The sequence below is a fragment of the Nymphaea colorata genome, chromosome 10 (assembly GCF_008831285.2).
Source record: "Nymphaea colorata isolate Beijing-Zhang1983 chromosome 10, ASM883128v2, whole genome shotgun sequence".
Classification (NCBI taxonomy): Eukaryota; Viridiplantae; Streptophyta; class Magnoliopsida; order Nymphaeales; family Nymphaeaceae; genus Nymphaea; species Nymphaea colorata.
In genome coordinates this window covers 20,474,197-20,493,633 of record NC_045147.1, presented here as the reverse complement: position 1 = coordinate 20,493,633, position 19,437 = coordinate 20,474,197, and the positions used below count along the sequence as shown (strand labels likewise).

At 37.9% G+C, this 19,437-nt stretch overlaps 1 long non-coding RNA gene across 3 annotated transcripts; it reads left to right on the top strand.

Annotated features, from left to right (window-relative positions):
- Positions 1-1,840: 1,840 nt before the first annotated feature.
- On the top strand, positions 1,841-12,426 carry LOC126409191 (uncharacterized). Of its 3 annotated transcripts, none has more exons than XR_007574368.1 (11): positions 1,841-2,056; positions 2,169-2,483; positions 3,514-3,609; positions 4,954-5,041; positions 9,882-9,991; positions 10,071-10,170; positions 11,116-11,206; positions 11,293-11,454; positions 11,536-11,610; positions 11,834-11,942; positions 12,011-12,426. It is a non-coding gene; the product is annotated as an uncharacterized LOC126409191 (long non-coding RNA). The 3 variants fall into 3 exon arrangements; XR_007574367.1 differs by having other exon boundaries at positions 2,149-2,483; XR_004174636.2 differs by lacking the exon at positions 1,841-2,056 and having other exon boundaries at positions 2,063-2,483.
- The last annotated feature ends 7,011 nt before the right edge of the window (positions 12,427-19,437 follow it).

Sequence of the window (19,437 nt, the reverse complement as noted above, 5' to 3'; positions counted from 1 at the left end):
TGTCTACTAGTTTCATTTACCAAGTGATAGGTGAACTTTTAATATATAATTAAAAGTTATCCATGCAACTTAAGCTGCCCTCATTATTAGTGCACATAGTCCATACGTGTAATATATCTGTTTGTGTATGTGCGTGTGTTTGTGTGAATGGGCTTGTGTCTCTTAATTGTCCTCAATGTTAAGGATTCACATGTATTTTTTTCGCTTCCTAAACATTTAGCTGTGAATTATTTAATATCAGTATTTTACTAACGAAAGCATGTTCTCGATTGTACTAATTTAACTAAAATATCTGATTTCGTAATATTTAATTTTCTGTTTCATCGATTTGTTTACATGGCTTATTCCTACTGAAAACTTTTGTTACACTGATCCGTATATCAAACCTGTCCATGAGATGAACTCAACCTTGATGCAACCAGTTTCATGCCTTTTTGGGTGAAGAATCCTGATTATGACTGAGTTGACTTTTCATGAATTTCACATTCTGCTTACTTACTTGTGGGTTGCCTTCTCTTGCATCTTTCTAAAAGAACCTAAAATTTTCTGCTTTTGGCTCCTACATTGATAAGTTCGTGTGGTACTTTGCTGTCGATTTAGTAGCTTTGGTCTTGCTGGATTGTCATTTTATATAGATGAAGAGTTGTTCGGTGAACTATATCCAAGTACAGTTTCAGCCCTTTCCTGCATATTGGTTGAACATGTTTATTAGTGATGTCTGGTTTTAAATGGATAAGGTGGAAACTCAAACTTGGCATTTATCCACTAAATTCAAGAAAGTACTTTGTGTTCTAATGTTTTTATGCAACTTCTGCATGCAATATGCAATATCATAAGACGGACAGCAAGACCAATATTTGATAAATATGTTGGAAAGTTTCATATCGAACCTTGCTGGGAGATAGGGAATCTTAATTTTAATTATCTTTCCTTTGCCTTTTTGTTTGTAATCCTTTTAATATTCTTGGGAGAAGAAATGACCCAAACGCTAGATCATGTTGTTTATAGCATCACTGGATTCTGGCATTTACGTTTTATAAGATATGGGATGATTTGATGTTTGTATTACTTCTGTCATGATATCTTACAACTATGAAACGGTTAAAGAATGTTTACAACAAAAGTACTGTTAACGGGATACACAATTCTTGTAGTTTGAATTAAATGTGCCAAAATGATGTGGCTGGCTAATGTTTTCTAAACATTTTAGCAGCATTTGAACGAAAACAATAATTTTAAACATTAAGTACAAAAATCATGTGGTGTTATCCAAGTCCTATATTAGAAAATATTGTTATTTCCCAGCTAATAGAACTACATTTTGAACTTGGATCGACAGGGGAATTGGAAATATGTAGAGCCAAAACTGTCAAAACTGCTAAACCGCATCTGATCCATGGATTGCCCCGATCTTTAAGTCTATTTAAGGATAAAAAAAGGAATTTATAGGTAGAGCATTTGCTCTTTCATGGGCAAATAAATGACATCTAAACTCCCCCACCCCACCGCCCCCTACTATAGAAAGGTCCAAGAACAATTCTGAAAAATGAGGGAGGAGTCTAAGTTATTCGAATATGAATTTCATTTACCAAGGTTGAGACCAAGTTAAACTGAATAATATAACTTAAATCTGATCACATATTGTCAATTCCATATGGAGCTTCGGATCCAGATTTAAATGGCATTATCTGGATTTCAAATCTAGGGAGTGGCACATTACTCGCCAAAATGTTGACCGTGTATCGATTGCCTCCGTTTCTTGCTTGGGGGCGGGGAATTACCCGGGAGACGCTTTTAAATTTTCTAAAGTTATAATCAAGAAGTTCAAGAAACACAACTTCTCAACCGTCACCGTTGAAGGCCGTCTTTTTTCCCGCCGAGTGCTATCGGAGGAGGGGAAATCTGAGGGAAAGCACCCTCTCTCGCTCTCTCTCGATGGGAGCGAGGCTGGATCCTCGATGGTGCCGAGAATGGAGGAGGATGCAGATTGCGTGCCTGGGTTGCCACAGTTCATCCTTTACAATTCGCTACTTGCCTCTGATGGTGGAGTAAGACTGTAAGTTTCCTCCCTCCTCCATTCGCTCGTTCTGTTTTTCTGGTTTGGGAAAATTTTTGATCCACAAGAACAATGATCGCTATGACCGGAAGGGAACGGGGGCATCTAAAAGGTCGAGAGACAAAGGAGCCAAGTGGTGACACTGCAATAATTCGCGAGATTTTTTGCGTTTCAAGCGAGTCACGAATATTTCACGGAATCAAAGCGTTCGAGGGGGCGACGGGAGAGAGAGGTTTTCGAGAGGGTTTGGGAGAGATTGCCGTCATCCTCCGAAACCGCCACATCTTTGCACATCTCGTCCTCTGCTGGGCCAACTTCCTCAACCTCATCACCGCCGGTGACAACATCTCATCGCACCACCACGTTTCCTGGTTCATGGTTTGGGGAATCGTTCCCAATATCCGCACAAGCACAAGCGCATGTTAGGGTGAGCAATTTTTTCTATAAGAAATGTAATTTCCTATTTTCATCTAATCTCTCCCCATTTTGTTATCTCGCGCTCGGTACTTTTCCTGATCTCTCTCTCTCTATCTCTCCCTGCTTCTTTTCTAGTACGTTCTCTCGATCTCCATTAACGTTCAATCTCCTCTTTCATCTCTCGATCTCGATCTGTCCCTTTCTTTATTTTTTGTCTACCGATTGGGGATTTATGTACACCTCTCTCACTCTCCGGTTCCCTCTCTCCCTCGATTGGCCATTCTGACTGTTTTAGTTCAATATCCTCTTTGATCTCTATATCTCGATTTGTCTCTTTCTTTGTTTTTTGTCTACCGATTGGCGATTTATGTACACCTCTCTCACTCTCCGACTCCCTCTCTCTCTCGATTGGCCATTCTGACTGTTTTTCGTTCAGTCTCCTCTTTGATCTCTCGATCTGTCCCTTTCTTTATATTTTGTCTACCGATTGGCGATTTCTGTACATCTCTCTTACTCTCCGGTTCCCTCTCTACCTTGATTGGCCATTCTTATTGTTTTTCTCTTGATCTGTGTCTCTTGGTCTTGACCTCTAGCTGACTATCCATCTATCAACATTGTTGTCGCTACTTGCTTCACTTGCCCGCTGTTTGCCCTAAGCATAGGAGAAATTTCATTTCCCAAGCTAATTGAGCGAAATTTCAAGTTAATTGATCATTCTTGCTTTCCTCGCTCACCATCTGCCCTAAGCATAGGAGAATTTTCATTTGTCAGACTGATTCAGTAATTATTCTCTCTTTCTCTATCTCTTCTAGTTCTAGGTTTGATTTTTGTGAAACTGTGTTCTCTTCTTGGGGTATGAAACGATAGGAGTATTATGGATGTGGATGCTGTGCCTGCTTAAGCCGAAACCTTTTTAGGTCGAGTTAAAGAATCCGTATTTCTTGGCAGCTGTTTACGCCATTCGCCATCAAGCATCTGTTTAGTTTTCCTGTTGAAATTCGGACAAACCTAATCTAGATATTGATTTTTCATGTTTGCAGACTTGACTTCACTACATGGGAGTTGCCCTGGAATAAAAGGTGAAAACGGGGTCATGGGCAAGTATGCTGCTGGTGGAGAGCTCAAACCACCAGTCGGTTAGTGAAGTTCATGTTTTGTCGGCTTTTGGGTTCCATCATGCGTGATCTTTTATTCTTTTCTCCATTTTGCTTCACTAATGTCGCTAAAACGGGTGTCTTTTTTGCTTTAAATATTTGTCTTTTGAATTTATTCTACAAATAGAATATCTTAAAATATTCAAAGTTAATGTGGGAGACTTAGTTTTTTTTTTTTTTCTCTTTTCTACTTTTTGTTGTTCAACTATGTGGACTAGGCCCTTTTACCAGGAGTTAGAAGTGGTTGGGGCCGATCCACAAACTAACGACTTCCTTACATTAAATCAACTGAATCTAAACTTGGTAAATAAGTTTTTGGGGACAGATGCCTTATAAATTATAATGCATATTCATTAGCACAACAATTTGTAGATTTCCATATCAATGATTTATGTAATTATGTTTTGCACTGTTATATCATTTTCTCTTAATTTTTGATAAATTCATATGTTGATTCAATTGCCATAAAAGTCGTTCATACATGACTATCTCTGGAACGCTAGTACAATGCAAAGTCTTGAATGTGGTGCTCTCAGTAGACCAAATAAGCATGTTTCTCCTGAAATGAGATCTAAAACATCATATCAGAAATTCACATGTTTTTTTGCCACTGGTACTGCCTATAATGATGACTCAGTATGCAATGGTTGTATGCGTGTGCCAAATTTTTTTCATTGCATGATCATTTTCGAGTCATGCAAGCAAACATTTTAAAATACAATTTTTCTAAAGATTTTTTAACAAGAATAAATTATTAAATGTAAAGATAGCAAGTCCAGCTCATGTGCAACCAAATATGAGACTACTGTAAAACCAGGTCCAGTATGTATCAATAAAACAGATGAAAGATCTATACGACCCTCCTCTTTGTTGGTCAACAGGAAGCTTTCAAGATGTGTTCCCAAGAGGGAAAAATGTGTAAAGAAACTATCCTCTATATCATTTAGCGGGTCCTTGATGAACAAGAAACACATTTCAAGGTGTACTTCGTTGGAGAAATTTGTGTCATAAATATACCTATGCATAAAACACTGAGAAAGATTTCTTGAAATATTTTTCTTCTTCACTATGAGATTGGTAAGGTTTTTCCATGTCTTTCTTGTCCCCATAAAAATATCCATTTTTTTTTCTTGAAAAAAGTCAACCACCTACACTTGAAAAGTTCTTTTTCCCTTTTCTTCCCATCAAATTCATCAAGATTCACTAAATCAACTTGGTACATCAACACAAATAGAATGATCACCAGCATTCTATTTTGTGCACTTAAGATTTATTTTGTTCCTCTGCAAATATCTTGTGCACTTAGTGATTTTTTGTTTTCTACAGACTAACTCAGTGACTGTTACCTAGCTTGTGCATCTTAACGCACCTCCTGGTAACCTGGCATTTGATGGGTTCACTGGTGCGACTCAAGGTAAGACAGTTGAAATGACAACCAAATGCTCTGTGCGTTTACAAAGGGAAGTTTGTCTATTTTGCAAAAAACTGCCTGCATAATGATTTAGTACGTTTCTTTTCCAAATGAAAGAACTTGGGGATAACACCAATTATCTATTTGCAAAGAACTGGTTTATGTTACTGGAAGCTGTACTTGCTTCGGAATGGGAGGCAATGCATGGACTATAACTTACATGTGTGAACGGGGGGGGGGGTGATTTGCCTTTGCCATGGTGGGCATGTTGTGTAGATTTCATGGGCATAGAGAGAGTGTGTTTTTCTTATTTTTTCTTTACTTGATCTTTTTATTTCAACGAAACAACTGCAAGCTTGTTTCCAATAAATCTGTCCCTTGGGGAACATAAGATGAGGCTATCCTCCAAGAGTTTACTAGATTTGGTTGTTCACAGGTTTAAAAGCAATCTTTGTAGGAATCTCGTTATTGTAGGATATGGTTGTCAAATGTCTTGTTTTGCCTAATCATAAATCATTGGCATTTTGGATGTACATGAAGTTCATCCAACTCTTTGTAGGCACTGGGGGCCAAATTAGAGCTCTATAGATGAGGCTGTTGTCAGGCTTGAATGTGCCAATGAATGGACCAACATGTGGCTACTTAGCAATGGCTTGTCTATTAGCCCTGCTTTTAGTCTCCCTAGAGTATTATGCATACATTCTTTCAGTTGGCATGTGCTGTTGCATGTAAGTTTCAGTTGATCAAGAATATATATATTCTTGATGGGTGGTGAATCCTGCAAATGCTCCTTCAGTTGTTGGCAAGCTTTTAGACGATGAGTGTCCTGAAGATTTTATCAAAGGCCTTATACTCTTGGTTTCTTCTTTTCTTCATGTTAAGACCCTTGTAGGTAAGTCGAGAAGAGGTAATTCTTCTCTCTCTCTCTCTCTCAATATTTGAATGTTTACATTTGCAAGATCAACCCAGCTAAAATCTTGCCGCTTTTTGATGAACCCGCTTACATGGCCCGGGTAACAGGTCATTATATTGGGTGATATTTGCGGGAGGGAAATTCTTTCAAGTCTGTGATGGACGTTTGGAAATTGAAATCATGCAGGAAGTGGTGTTTGAAGCATGGAAAAGTTGCAAGGAGATGGTGTTGAAGGAGTTCTTGCATGCACATGGTCATGTGGGTGGTTCTCCATGTAAGAATCTTCACAAAGTACTCGTCTCTCCGTATGCAAAACATATATGTTGAGAAGAGAGGATGAAAGAAGACGATGGAGGAAAGGGAGCAGCCTTAACATAAACAGAAGAGTGTGTGAATTCAACAGAGGATTGAGTATCATCAATAAGCTTGGACACTGAAATAATATTTTTCTGGACACTTGGAACAACAAGAACATTCTTTAATGGAATCGAAGAAGAGCCCATAGAAATTTGTACATTTCCAATGTGTGATATTGTGTGATGGGAACCATCTCCCGTGACAACTGAGCCTTTATCTAAATAAGGGAGAGCACTAGAGAGATTACCTGCGTCACCAGTAACATGGGCTGCTGCTCCAGAGTCCACATACCATTCTCCTTGCTCGTTTTGTTTCAAATGAAGCTTAGACAGGGCTGTCATGAGGAGTTGTTGTACGTCTGCTGAAACATTAGATCCAGATGATGATGAAGCTGACCCTGCTGCTGCCTTGTTCTCACGTCTAATCTGATTATTTTTGTTCTGTGGGTTGTGCCGACATTCTGACTTTACATGCCCCCTCTTGTTGCAATAGAAACAAGTCGGAACCCTTCTAGATGTGGCAGATGTAGTATTCATGCCCTGTGGTGTTGGGAGAATCCCTCTTCCCATTCCTGCCTGAGGAATCCAAGTACGAGTGCGATTCCCTTGCAATGCATGTGTCCCTGTGATCAGTACATTGTGACTGTTGGAAGGAATCAAATTCTGTCGCTGAACACGACTAGCTTCGTGTTGGAATAACTTAGCCTTGAGATCTTCGAAAGATGGAAGAATAGGTAGGACTTCCAAGGCTGTGCAAAACATATCAAAATCTGTTCCCAGTCCACTCAAGGCTTGTTGCACTTTGTCCTTGTCGCTGACGGGATGTCCAATGGCAGCAAGTTGATCACTTACACTTTTAATTTCATTCAAATATTCCAAAACAGTACGCGTCCCACGCTTGATGTCCTGAAATTGCCTTCTTAACTGCAGAAAACGTGCTTCGGATACTTGAGAATACGTGGTGGCAAGGGTAGACCACAACTCTAGGGCTGTTAAATCATCATCAATACCTCCTAATACTTCCTCTGACAAAGTAGAAGTAATATAGGCAACAAGAGACTGGTCGTGAGCCAGCCAAGCTTCATACTCAGGATTATTTTCAGTAATGGTTTCATATTCAAATCTGATTTCACTCATAGCCGCAGCCCCAGCAGCTTGATCTCCCACTACGGTTTTCTTCACTTCACGGTCAATATACATAGGAGGTGCTGGAGTGGTCCCATCGATATGCCCGTAGAGTCTATGACTTTTGATAAAAGGGACTATTTGACGTTTCCAAGTCAAATAGTTACTATGATTCAGCTTTTGTGAAATAAGTTGGGAGAGAAAGCTGGAAGATAGAAGAGAGGGGGTCGGCTGATCCATAATTGATTTAGGGCAACGACAAAAATTAGGGCAAAACGATGAGAAGATTAGGGCACAACGATTAGGGCAAATCAATTAGGGCAAATCACGCAAGATTTAGGGCAGAAACTGAAAAGAGGGATGATCACGCTAGAAAAGAAAGAATTTAGGGCAGATTAGGGCTAATCACATCAAACTGAAATCACTCACCGGAGGACGATGCAACCTGGCTCTGATACCATGTAAGAATCTTCACAAAGTACTCGTCTCTCCGTATGCAAAACAGATATGTTGAGAAGAGAGGATGAAAGAAGACGATGGAGGAAAGGGAGCAGCCTTAACATAAACAGAAGAGGGTGTGAATTCAACAGAGGATTGAGTATCATCAATAAGCTTGGACACTGAAATAATATTTTTCTGGACACTTGGAACAACAAGAACATTCTTTAATGGAATCGAAGAAGAGCCCATAGAAATTTGTACATTTCCAATGTGTGATATTGTGTGATGGGAACCATCTCCCGTGACAACTGAGCCTTTATCTAAATAAGGGAGAGCACTAGAGAGATTACCTGCGTCACCAGTAACATGGGCTGCTGCTCCAGAGTCCACATACCATTCTCCTTGCTCGTTTTGTTTCAAATGAAGCTTAGACAGGGCTGTCATGAGGAGTTGTTGTACGTCTGCTGAAACATTAGATCCAGATGATGATGAAGCTGACCCTGCTGCTGCCTTGTTCTCACGTCTAATCTGATTATTTTTGTTCTGTGGGTTGTGCCAACATTCTGACTTTACACTCCATTGGAGTGTTCCGGTATAGTTACTTTCTCTACAAGCTTTCTTTATTCTATCCTTTTTTATTATGCTTTGTTATGGATATATGTTGATACATCAATTTCGTTGATTCTTGGTTTGGCTGTTTAATTTGATAGAAGCTTTTCCAAGAATTGGTCATTTGAGAGTGAAAAGTAGAGGGATTGTTCTCACTCTGAAAGGACCATGATTAGATCCGGAATGGGAGGCAATGCATGGACTAGAACTTACATGTGTGAATGGAGGGGTGATTTGTCTTTGCCATGGTGGGCATTTTACTTTCTTGTGTAGATTTCATGGGCATAGAGAGAGTGTGTTTTTCTTATTTTTTCTTTACTTGATCTTTTTATTTCAACGAAACAACTACAAGCTTGTTTCCAATAAATCTGAAATCTGTCCCTTGGGGAACATAAGATGAGGCTATCCTCCTAGAGTTTACTAGATTTGGTTGTTCACAGGATTAAAAGCAAGCTTTGTAGGAATCTCGTTATTGTAGGCTATGGTTGTCAAATGTCTTGTTTTGCCTAATCATAAATCATTGGCATTTTGGATGTACATGAAGTTCATCCAACTCTTTGTAGGCACTGGGGGCCAAATTAGAGCTCTATAGATGAGGCTGTTGTCATGCTTATGTGCCAATGAATGGACCAACATGTGGCTACTTAGCAATGGCTTGTCTATTAGCCCTGCTTTTATTCTCCCTAGAGTATTATGCATACATTCTTTCAGTTGGCATGTGCTTTTGCATTTAAGTTTCGGTTGTGTTGTATTATATATATATATATATATATATATATATTCTTGATGAGTGGTCAATCCTGCAAATCTCCTTCAGTTGTTGGCAAGCTTTTAGACGATGAGTGTCCTGAAGATTTTATCAAAGGCCTTATACTCTTGGTTTCTTCTTTTCTTCATGTTGAGACCCTTGTAGATAAGTCGAGAAGAGGTAATTCTTCTCTCTCTCTCTCTCTCTCTCTCTCTCTCTCTCTCAATATTTGAGTGTTTGCATTTGCAAGATCCCATATGTTCTTGACCTTAAAGTATAAGTCAAACTTTTGATGGAAAAAATTGCGAAACTGTGGAAAAATATGAATATAATGGTAACAATTAGAATAAAGAAGTCAGTAAAAATGAGAAATAGAGCCAAAGATAGTGATTCCATTTGAGTTTAGCAGCAACCTGCTGCTACACAGTTGAGTTATGTGCACATGGATCCTGTTAGTTAGCCAACTCCTTTGGCTTACCTTTTTCTGAAAAATTATGACTTTGCAAATTATCTTGTGTTCGAATATGGTACCACATTGATATTACTGCAGCTAATGATTGGACATTTTGGCCCACTTAGTTATATTACATGGTATGGGCCAAGGCCAAAAATCTTATTTGTTCTAGTGATCAATCATTTTCCTGCTTGTAGATTTGTAGAGCTACTGGATGCAAGCCCATCCTTGGCATATCTGATCTTTTTGAACGCAGCTAAAGTCTTGCCGCTTTTTGATGAACCCGCTTACATGGGCCAAGTAACAGGTCATTATATTGGGTGATATTTGAGGGAGGGAAATTCTTTCAAGTCTGTGATGGACGTTTGAAAATTGAAATCATGCAGGAAGTGGTGTTTGAAGCATGAAAAAATTGCAAGGAGATGGTGTTGAAGGAGTTCTTCAATGCACATGGTCATGTGGGCGGTTCTCCATTGGAGTGTTCCGGTATAGTTACTTTGTCTACAAGCTTTCTTTATTCCATCCTTTTTTATTCTGCTTTGTTATGGATATATGTTGATACATCAATTTCGTTGATTCTTGGTTTAGCTGTTTAATTTGATAGAAGCTTTTCCAAGAATTGGTCATTTGAGAGTGAAAAGTTGAGGGATTGTTCTCACTCTGAAAGAACCATGATTAGATCTGGACCCATGAAGATGACAGAAAGCAAAATAGAATATGAATTCAGAAAATGCAAGCATATGTACGTCTTATCACATTTTACTCTTGAAATATGATGAATGTTGCCTGTCCTGAATTGCTTACCATTTGTAGTTTCCAATGATGATGAAATTAGCACAATTGGTAGGTAAACATCAAATGACACAGAAGTGATCACTTTTGCATGGTTTTGGTTCTTCTCCATTTATAATTTTATTGCTATTCCCGAATATTCAGGTGTGCCATAACTAATTCATAGGAAATAGAAAAAGTGTTGAATGTCAGTGGAAGGTAGAAATGTACTTGGAACTAAGTTGTTCTGACACTTTGGATCATCTTTTCAATTTGTGGATTACCGAAACCTGGGGTTTACTCTCTCTCTCCCTTTATGTACATATCTATGTATATGTACGATGGTTATTCTTGGTAGATATTTACTCTTTACAGAGCAAAAAGCTTCTTTGAAGCAAAGGCGAATCACAAACTAGTAACGTGTAAATATCTCCTTATATTACTGTACCATAAAAATGTACAAGTGGATGAAGAGTTTCCCTTTTATATATAAAGATCCTTGTCAGTTGACAAAAATAGTGAAGTGGACTTTTTTATGTTGTTTGTGCCATTACATCTAATTGCTGGAGTTAATTTTGTTGTTCAATTAATCTCTTTTTCCCACATTGATTTCAATTTTACTAACTGCAATCCTTGATTCATGCTATCCATCTAATTCAGGTTTACTGCTTACAAAACCTGATATGATAATGTTGATCTTGTGGCAATTCGTGAGAACGAGAAAGGAGAGTACAGCGGCCTGGAGCATCAGGTAATTTTGTGGAGCAATGCCAATCTCTTGTTCTTCTATTGCCCTCTTTTTCGAGCTTTTCAGTTAGTTTTTTCTTTTCTAATCAGGTTGTTAGAGGTGTTGTTGAAAGTCTCAAAATCATTACCAGACAAGCTAGTCTGACATTTGCAGAATATGCTTTCCGCTATGGTAAAACCCAAGGAAGAAAAAAAGTTTCTCCCATACACAAAGCCAACAATAGGAGGAAGACTGATGGACTTTTTCTTAAGGTACATTTATATTTGCTTTCCATTTCGAGATGATGATTTCTCTCTTGATCTCACTTAGCTTTCCCTTCTCTTTGGTTGCAGTGCTACCGAGGGGTAGCAGAAAAGTATCCAGAGATCAATTATGAGGAAGTCATCATTGATAATTGCTTTATGATGGTATGGTATATACGGTTGCTAATTCTATGATGATGAAAACAAAAATATTCATATTCTATTTATACACTGCATATTTGCTTATTTTTCATCAAGCCATCTCTTAGTTTTTTAAAATTGTATTTCAATTTGTCAAATTTGCATTGTACCTTAGTTACTCTGAGTTGAGTGGAAACTTTCATTGTGTGGCTTAAATGAACGTTAATTCAGTGATCTGTACGTCCAGCTTGTGAAAATCCTTCTCTTTTTGATGTGTTGGTGATGCCAAACCTTTATGGAGGCATTATGAGTGATCTTTGTGCTGCATTGATTGGAGGATTGGGTTTGACGCCAAGGTATATATTTTTCGACATTTATCTGCTCCAGAGTTGCAAATATCAGTCTCATTTGTTTCTTTTTTCAGCTGTAATATTGGTGAGGGTGGTATTGCACTGGCTGAAGCTGTGCATGGTTCATGCTGGCAAGGTGAGAACTCTGTACATGTACATGCCTATGCATTAGCCAGCTTCATCTCATCACACTGGTTTTTGTGTCTCACTGTTGCTACATTTCAAATCTCTATGGAATTAGTTCTTAACTTAGGCTGTCCGTGACACCTCACATTTTCAGAAGTTGTTTGGCAAGATGAAGTAATTTAATTCTGTGTCTGTCTTATCTTCACCTCTGATTACTACTTTTCACAATCACATTTGATCGATCATTGTAGCATCAACAGAGTTTGACTCAACATTTAGAGAGGACCATGTCCAATGTATTGAGTTTAGGAGTACTGCAGCTCACACAGCTGTTCACAATCAAGGTCATTTAATGTTATCAAGGAATCTTGCAGCTCTTATATCCAGTCATAGCTTGTTATATCTTTATTCTGGCATTTATGTTCTATTAGGTATGGGATGATTTGATGTTTGTGTTACTTCTGTCATGATACCTTACAACTATAAAACTGGTAAAGAATATTTACAACAAAAGTTAATCTAGCATCTATGCCTATTAAAATCAAAATAATGGGAGATTTACATTATTTAGTAAAATGATGAACATCACAAACTGCAAGTGCAAGGGAGATGCATGTCAAGTGCTTCGTCCACTTGGCTAGGATTTTGGATGTAATAGCAAGTTGAAGAGGGTCAAGAGCTCGATAAGTGGATTAATTGATATGGATGGGCTATTGATTCAATGAATCGGTTGAATTGTTTGTGAATTTAGTTAACTAAGGAATGTGCTTTTAATTTTAGAAAATTATTCAAATAAAAATAGGAAAGAAATGTAATAAAAAATTCAAAAAATTAATATGAAATCATGCTCACTTTAGAGAAATCAATTTTCAATATATCAGTTGTCTTATTTGAACAATAAAAAAAAACAAACATATCCAATTCTCAACGTATCAAACTACAATGCATTTGTAATCATATTTGAAGTGATTTGAACATATAGGAGATTTCATTTTTATGTTTGGGTTTCTATCAACTTGGATTCACAACTTTGCCTTTCTTTTCGGGTTTCAAATAGAAAGGTTTTAGCCATTGGTGAGATTTTGGCTTTTACGATGATCCAAGCTTTATGTTTGAGCTTTTGCTTTTCCTTTCTCCTTTCTTTTCCTTTTTTGGCAAAAAAACTATAAGGATTTTGTTTGTGTTCTTTTTTTATGGAATGTACATGTGTTTGTAAAATTGTTCAAATATTGTTTTCTTTTCTGTTGTAAGTGCATCCTTGGAGTTGGGCTAAATGATGGGTGATTCTGTCTGTATTGGCTGATTCACTCCCAAGTCAAAGCCGTTATGCAGAAAATTGGTGGATTTTTTAAACTCTTGGACTTGACCCTTGCATATGATTGAGTCTATTCGCCAATTCATGCTGGTTTAGACCAATTCTTATACCAATGCTCCAGGGTGCTGCTATGTTGGTATAATTTGGAAGGGTTCTGCCTAACCCTGATCTTGCTACCCAAAAAATAAAAACGAGAAGAGAGCCTGATTATGTGGAGAGGTAAATTTCTTATGTTATTTTAGTATTTAATTGTTTGCTTGGATTTGAGTTATTGTCAAGGTCTTCTTCTGAGAATTTTTTTGGACATTTGCCCAATTTCATTGATTTGGTTGTAGTTTCAAATTTTATCCAGCAATTCATAGTATTATACAATATTGTCGAGTGCGAGAAGGTGAAGCGATGCGCTATGCTCGTGAAATTTCACGATTTGATTCAACATACAACGTTGAATAAATCCTATGCTAGCTAAATTCTACCATGCTGCTGAGAAAAAAAGTAAACAAAGCGAAAATAGAGCTATATGATAAAAAAAAAAGACGGATAAAAACTTTAATCAGAAAATAGAGACACAGTGAGATGGGGACCCGAGCGATAACCTGTGGTGCAGGCTTGACGTGCATGAATGAGGCGCCTCAAAACGAATACTGGGCGTTTGGGACGCGGAAGCTGTTTTCAGTTATAATAAGATATACCGGTGGTTAAAATCACTGCTGTAGGCCTATAGCGGTGACTTCCGCATCACCGGTATAAATGGTCCTAAGCGGCGTAGGATTTCACCGCAATAGATCTATACCGGTTCGAATCATCACCGCGTAAGATCTGTAGCGGTTGCAATAACCACCGGTATAACGTGGACATAAGAATCCAATCTTAAATACACAAGAAATGAAATTTACACCCCACAATAAAACATAAAAAAGCTCTAATCCCTTTTTTTTCTGTTCATTTAATATAACTAGCCTTTGAAATGGGGACGGAATGGTCATATGCATGCACTTAACTATTTCTCTAGATTTTATGAACTTTGGATAACTTCATGTCTTACAATTGAGGAAAATAGAACCCATGAATGCCTATCGAAGGATTTTTGGATTTCACTAACTTCTTGACCACGAAAAAACTAATAAATATTAACCTTGTAACGCACCACGGTGTTCCATGTCCAAAGGATAAAATCTTTTAGGAAATTACGAAAATTAAGACCTATGTCTGGAATGAAAGCCGAAATGAAGCATAATCATGCTTCCCAGTATCGATTAACTCTGATTAAACCGGTCTATATTACAAGAGAAATTACATTTAACGGTATATACATTTTTTTATTTTGAATTAAATGTGCCAAAATGATTTGGCTGGCTAATGTTTTCTAAACATTTAGCAACATTTGAACATAAACAATAATTTTAAATATTAAGTACAAAAATCATACCGTGTTTTCCTAGTCCTATACTAGAAAAATATTATTATTACCCAACTAATAAAAACATTTTGAACGTGGATCGACAAGCTTTTCTGGACTGTCTAGGTGTCAATTTACTAAACTACCAGAGAGTTCCCCAAAACAGTTTTTGTAATCCCATCTTCTTGAAAATGATCTGCAATTATAATAATCTGTTATCTGCTCCAATATCCCTCAGACCCTAACCTAAAGCAATTTGGATCTAAATGTTGTTGGATCTTGATTATGATTCAATAGGCCTTGAAACGTGGACAATCTTAAGATTTCATATGGTAAGAAGAAGAAGAAAATAGTCATGTTGACCAGACGGCCACAATCCGACCCCTTTTCTGATCTCAAGTCATTGGACTCTTTTATTTTACTGTCGCACCTGAGTCGCATCGAGTCGGGTGTGCACCGGATATGGGTGCGGCTCCGACTCACACCCGAGCCCAGTTAAAATGTCATATATATAAGAAATTAATAACTAAATTGTAATAATACATTAATAGCTATATACATTAATAACTAAATTGTAATAATAATATATACATGTTTATTTTGTTATATATATAAGAAATTAATAATAATAATAATAATAATAATAAAATACTCTCACCACACCGCCCGCACTTAAATTTCTTGGGATGTGCCGCTCCGGCACTGGCACCCGCACCCCGCACTCTGGTGGGATTTTGGAATCAAAGAGATAGAATAGATAGATGTATGTACATAATGATATGAATCCGTTCACCATTCGATGCATCACGCACAGAGACCAGAGACAAAAGAGAAGAAGGAGGAGAAAATATGGTTTCGTTTGCGGGATCCTGAAATTCTTATTGGTCGATGCAAAGGGCCTCGACGACAACGAATTCCTTAGTGACCATCATTTCCTTTTCTGTATTCGTTATAGTGCCTATGTTTCTACCTTGCATAGAGGGGACGATGGCCTTCACATGCATATTTTACTTCAATATGAATGCAAGTGCAGCATCTTTGACGACACTACTTATTTTTCTTTCATTTTTCCTTTCTATTGATATGATAGATATATAAGCATGTGTCTCTAATTGAACAGTTATAGAGCAAACACCAACTAATTAGCCAGTCTTTTACTCCTAATCTAAAAATTGATTGAAGACTCTTAAATATGGACTCAAGTTAAGAAGTTGAACTGATAAGGTGTATAGTAAAGAAACTGGAATCTTGTGCTTAATTTGCCGTTGGATGCCCATCTATTTTCATTCATTTTCAATGAAGAAACAAATGAGAAGAGTGATTAAATAATTGCACTCACAATAATCTTATACACATATGGGAGCCTTTACTTTCTTTTTATAGGTTTTCCCGTTAATTGCTGAGTTAGATTTGGAAACCTATCGCAACGGTCATCTCTTTGGAGAAATACTTTCATCGCTTTCTTTTCTCCTTTTCAACGTCAATTTCTTTCGGGGCCTCTCTCATCTCTCGATTCTGCGAGAGTTACAGCTGTCTGGGGTGGCTCCGGCAACCAGCGACGAACCGGAGCATCGCCGGAGAGAATCGCCGACGACCACCAACCATGGTAAGAGGTCTCTCTCTCTTAACGCTACAAACCCTTTGCTTCCAGGCGGAGGGTTTCTGAAACCAGAGGAAACCTTCCCAAGCGGAGGGTTTCAGAGTTCAGAGAATACCCTCTGCCTCGAGGCAAAGGGTTTCCTCTGCAAATCCTCTGCCTCGAAGGGGAGTGGTAATCTATTGAGCAGTCTACCGATCTATGGTCGAGAGCTTGTCTTTTGTTAGGAATCTCTAAGAATTCTACTCTGGTTTCATCACTGTGCACGTTTACATCAAGTTATATCTTTATTTACCTAGACCTTCGATATGAGCAATGAGGAGCAGTTCAATGAAGCTGAGAAAGGTTGGGAAAGGATATTACATTGACTCTGACAATCAGGCATTTGTAAGGGTTCAGCAATGAAATACTATGAGAGGAAACCCTCATATTCTATAAGATTCTGAGGGGATATCAAAAAAATAAAAGCACCAAGAGGGGCGCTAGGGGATTTCTCTACTGTCACTGAGCTTAAGGTGATAGAATGAGGTTCGTCCCAGCAAACCTCAAAAGTGGTAAAGAGAAAAAGAAGAAATAAAAGGGAGCACCAAGCGCAGTGGAGGATTTCTGTACTATCACTGAGTTGAAGGTGATGGTATGGGCTTCCTTGCGGGAGAATTTCTCAACTATCACTAAGCTGAAGGTGATAGAATGAGTTTCCTCTAAGCAAACCTCAAACGTGCTTATTAGAAAAAAAAAAAAAAACATATGGGGGCACCAAGAGGGGGGATGTCTGTGCTATCACTAAGTTGAAGGTGATGGAATGGGCTTCCTTGCAGGGGGATTTCTCTACTGTCACTAAGTTGAAGGTGATGGAATGAGCTTTCTCGAAGCAACCTCAAAAGTGCTAAGAAAAAAAAAAAAACAAAAAAGACAAAAAGAGCATCATCAAGAGGGGGGGAATTTCTCTACTGTCACTAAGCTGAAGGTGATAGAAAGGTCTATCCTCCAAGCAAAACTCGTAAGTGCTAAAAAAAGAAAAAGAAAAAAAGAAAGGATGCCTGTCAAGAATTATTAGGTTATGGGGCCAAAATCTCAAGTATCGAATGCGAAAATCTTTTGCACATGCGAGATTCCAATTCAATAGTTACTCCATTTTTGTACTTTTCTATGAGGCTGAGAATTATTCCTCTATGTTCATATCCTAGAGATGGAAAGAGGTCCCTTCAAGAAGCTTGATAGCATCGGCTTGAGGTAGATCTTAATACTCATGAAATATTTTGGGTAAAAGAGAACATATCTCCTGCACACAAACTCTTGCACTCACAAAGCTCAATTTTAAATTCTTAGAGATTCTGGCAAATGAAGTTGTGATCCAATTGATATAATGCTTGCCTTTTGCTCATGAAAAAGTGTAAGCAAAGCTTTCAAACAAAATTCATCCCCCTAGTGTTGCATCCAACTATTTTTCCCACAGTTAGTCCATGTTGTCTCACCAAAGTATGATCAAACCTAAGACTCTTTGTTCTTATTAGAGTATTAAACCACAACACCCTGATGCTTGATGGGGGTCCTTGGTGTGAAGCAACCATGTGTTTTCTACTTCAAACAAAAATGCCTTCTTTGGAGGTTTGGGAGAAATGGAAGAGGAGATGGCCAATTAGTTTGTAAAGACACATTCCCAGTTTAGGAGGAGCAGGAAACAATCGGTTTTTTTTTTTTTTTTTTTTTGAGACTTTCCTTCCTCTTCTTAAATTCCTTATGGCAGACGGAAATTAGTGGACTTTGGTTTAGTTTGGATTTAAATTTAGGCCATGCTTGGCTTTGGCTTTTCTGTGTTTGAGGAATGGGGTTTGTTGGGAAAAGAACATTTTCTTGGGTGATTTCTCCATTTTTTGTTTGTGAAGGGTCTACTTCGTTTAATTAGAGGGTCAACAGCCAAAAAACTTCTCAATTTTGGGTCTCTCTCTCTTTTTCCATGGTATTGATTCACTCTTCAGGTGAGTATCGTTCTCTTGTCATATTCAATTGTTTTTTTTTTGTTGGAAAGGTTTCTCCTCTTAATTATTATTTTTTGATGTGCGTATATACTTCTTCGTTACTTGCCATGTTCATCTCTCTCTCTCTCTCTCCCCTTTCGAGTGGTGAGTATTCTTTGTTTTCATTTCCACGTACTGTTCAACTAGTTTGCATTTCCACATGTTAATATTGAGACAATGTTAATTGGGAGGCACTTACGGGCTTCCTTCAATTGACAATGAATAGGTAAATATTAGAACGTGGGATCTAGGTAAATCTAGAATATATAAACATTTCAAGAAAACCCTGAAAATGGTTTTATACCTCCTAAAGGGTCCATCCATGGGCGGAAACCTAGTCATCTTTTCAATATTGTTTTTGGATCATCATAAATTTCATTTTGAAGGAGGTACCGTTGAAATTGCTTGGGAAATGGAAGGAATCTGAACATTTAGGTGGTCAGTTTATTCCTGTTGGTGGTATTGCTTTCCACTTACAGCACCATCAAGGTGATTATTTTGTTTATTCATTTCCATGCATTTAAATGATGTGCTTGGGTGCTGTTTTACCTACGTTTTTCCAAGCAATATTATTCAAATCTAATAACTTGAAGATGCATTGCAGCCTGGGAGATATGGCAGCCATTACATTCCATGCTCTTTTCTTTATTGTTTTTAATTATAATGACAATTATAGACTGAGGTTTGTTTGCTGAGGTCTTGCACTCTTGACTGCCGTCTCATGTCCAACATCTGAATTGGTTGTCAAAAGCTAAATGCCATTTTCCTCTGTTGAAATGACACCCACATATTTCCCTAGGGCAGTTGTCTTTTGTTGTGATCACCTTAAGACTTTCGTCTAGTAAGATTTGTTTTGAGCTTCATAAAGGTGGACCATAAAACACAGAGATACTAAAGAGATGATATTCCTCAAAATTATAGAAGTCAGGTTGTGGAGCATTCTCTTGAGCAGGTCACATGGGAAATCCTTGAATCAGGCAAACTTAATTGTAAAGCTTGGCCATCAACTGCTTACGAGAGTTTGGTCGTTATGGAGTCCTGAGCTT